The following is a 3,208-nucleotide window of genomic DNA, read 5'->3' as shown; positions in this document are numbered from 1 at the left end:
ATATCAACAAAGTCGGCAAAAAATACTTGGGGCCCTATCTTGCACCCAGCGCAATTGACTTTGTACACCGACGCATGTGTCATTCCTATTTTGCACCCGCGCAAAGCGCGCTTTTCCCTCCACAGAAGCACGTCGCTAAACTAGTGAATGAACTTGCGCTCCCTGGGCGGTTCAGCGCAAAAAAGGAGGCGTGTTCCGGCGCAAACAATCCCTGGTGCTATTTTGCTGTTTCATTAAACAATTGCGCCACTGACCAGAAAAAACCTAGTCTAAAGTCAGTGGCGCGTTGCGCGTTGTTCATTATGCTATTTTAAGGGCGCATGCTTGACCATAATGTATAGCGTGCACAACGCGCATACACTTTGCTCATGTAATCTACACAGATGCAACAGTTATTTTTGCATATCATAAATTGTTACACTAAAAAAAATATTAACACATGAGATGAAGGAAATCATTGTGGTGTATTTTGGGTGGGTTTCTCCCATCCCCATACAACACAACTTCTCTGTCTTTCACTGCTCTTACAAGAACATCAGTCTCCTCGGCTGTGAACCGCTCCTGGCGTGCGCCTGGTAAATACGCCACAATAATAGCAATCCATAATGGAACTTGCGCACCTGCTTTTAAAGGGAATGTTGGATGACGCTCTGATTGGTTTATTTCACGTTACGCCCAAACCACACCTATGAATAATGAAGCTACTTCAGACCAACCCACTTTAGATTTGCGCCGGGCGCAAGAGCCATTTATCCCGCCGGGAAAATAGCAACAGCGCCGAGACCCGCCCACAAAGTTACTTGCGCTTCGCGCTTTGACACTTGCGTTTCAGATCGTTAAAATAGGGCCCTTGGTGTTAAAGATCTGCCCTCCGAAAATAGTACACTAGTGTTCTCGATAGGGTTGCACTATTAATTGCATGCAATTGTCATGCGCATCTCATCAGTAAAGCTGGTTCTGTGATTAGCGCTTAATGTCCATATCCTGCTTTCAAATGGAGCCGCACTTAATAGAGCCGTAGTTTGCTGACAAGCTACGCAATATCGTGTTCATAACCGCATGATATTCTTCTGTGATTTTGAATGCGATATTGCACCGCTTGTCAGCGAACTATGGCTCGGTCTATTAAGTGCGGCTACATTTGAAAGCATCTCCTTCTGACAGAGACCGTTCTAGATTCAGTGGTAGCAGAGATCAATATATCAAAGAAAATACAGAAGTGATCAGATAGTACTATGTCCTTAATAACAATGGATGAAATGTTTAGAGCCCTACTGATGATTAGATCTAGAGTGTGTCCACCTTTGTGTGGGTCCATGCACATGCTGAATCAGGTCAACGGTATTTAGAACCGTTATCATTTCTTTTGTAGTTTTGTTTTCTGCATTGTCTATGTGAAAATTAAAATACCCTGCAATAGCAAAACAGTCAAACTCTGAGGAAATCATTGATAACGTTTCTGTAACCTCTTCAACAAAGGCTGGAGAGTATTTTGGAGGCCTGTAAATAATAATAAAAAGAATGTGTGTTGAGCACCTTTTAGCACAATCCCTAGATATTCAAAAGACAAGTCATGACCAAATGACACTTGCTTGCATTAATAGACGTCTTTAAATAGAGCAACTACACCTCCACCTCTCCGTACAGTCCTGCAGACACTCAGGAAAGTGAAGTAAGGAAGGACTGCTTCACTGAGGACTGTTGAACTGCAGCTGTCTTCTAGCCATGTTTCATTTAGAAACATAAAATCCAAATTATTTGTGGTTATAAAGTCATTGATTAGAAAATGATAATTTTTTTAGTGAGCGATTATTTAAAGATGCTAACTTGATGGCATTGCTTTATGTCATTACATCAATTTTAGTTTCATGCATAATAGGTTGCAGATTAGATGAGATTGCACTACGGCTTAAGATGGCCTTAAACTTTCTGTCACATGATAAAACTGAAATCGAGAAAGCTACAGGCCCACTGGATTCCCACTTGTTCTTTAAACATTTGTGAATGTTGCTGTTATTATAGCAGGAACCCGACACATATAACTGATAGCTTCTATCAGTTGTTTTTGGTTCACCTTCAGCAGATTGAGGGTTTGGGGCCTGCTGTTTTCTTGTTGATATTTGCAGGCTTGCAGCGAATGAGTGAGAGAGTTTAGTCCCAGCATACACCAATTCTACCATTTTCTGTGAAAAGCACAAAAGTGGAGATGCTGGAGAGAGGAATAATATGCCTGGTGAGATGGGCTTTGTCTCTGGTGTTTCCTGTGGCTGTGATATGATGTCTTGGCTCCCCCGGCTGTCTTCCAGAAAGTCATCCTTGAGTGCTGAGTCTTGTAACTGTTTTGATACATCACGGTCTGTCTGTGAGGAGCTCTGAGGGCAGGTCTCTTCCGCGATGGTGTCCATCAGCAGTTCTTGTTGTGGCTGCATGGTGTTATCAGTTGGGAGTGGTCCACTGATTAACAACTGAACTTTGAGTCTTCAAAGTGTTTGAAAGAGTTCACTTAAGGAGTTCTGACTGCTCTTTCAGAGTATCATTCTTCCTCACATGGATGATAATTAGCTTTGTAGGCTTGTGCTTCATCAGAATATTCTGAAGTTCCTTGTTCACATCAGAGACCATTGCTTGATAAAGGCAGCATGTTGTTGTAGTCCTGCTACAGATGTTTCTGATAATAGAGTCACCCACTATCAGAGTCCTGGGCTCAGCTACGATCTGAGCTGAATGTCACTGTCTGTTCGTCCTTTAGCGCCTGTTAGTAGCGGTGTTAGCTGCTGGCTGATCTGATAGATTTTTTTATCACATTTGGGGATTCCTCACCTGCATTCATTAATTCTTCAAATCTGTTTTAAGATGTATAGGGGGAGGTAGAATACTGGTATTTACAAGCCTTGTCATAGTCGAATCTGGGGTAGAGAAAGCTACAGCAGCAATACGAGTAACTCATGACAATCTGATGTCTCGTGTTCCTTTGGGTCTTGCTCCATGTTTGTGCCATCGATTAGTGTGATGATCAGTTTCGGCTTGTTCCTGTACACTTGGTACAAACTGTTGAGATTCAGAAGATTAATGAGACTTACCGGCTGTATGCTGAGGGGGTCCATGATGACAGTCTGCTGAGTGTTCCGCCTGTTTTAGAAGTTTGCAGCAGTTCATGCAACAAGTTGGTCCAACAAGAGGCATTTTCTCTCTTTTCTCTTTGAATGTG

This window comes from Carassius auratus, unplaced genomic scaffold (genome assembly GCF_003368295.1).
Source record: "Carassius auratus strain Wakin unplaced genomic scaffold, ASM336829v1 scaf_tig00008137, whole genome shotgun sequence".
NCBI classification, from domain to species: Eukaryota; Metazoa; Chordata; class Actinopteri; order Cypriniformes; family Cyprinidae; genus Carassius; species Carassius auratus.
This window is presented reverse-complemented; position numbering follows the sequence as displayed.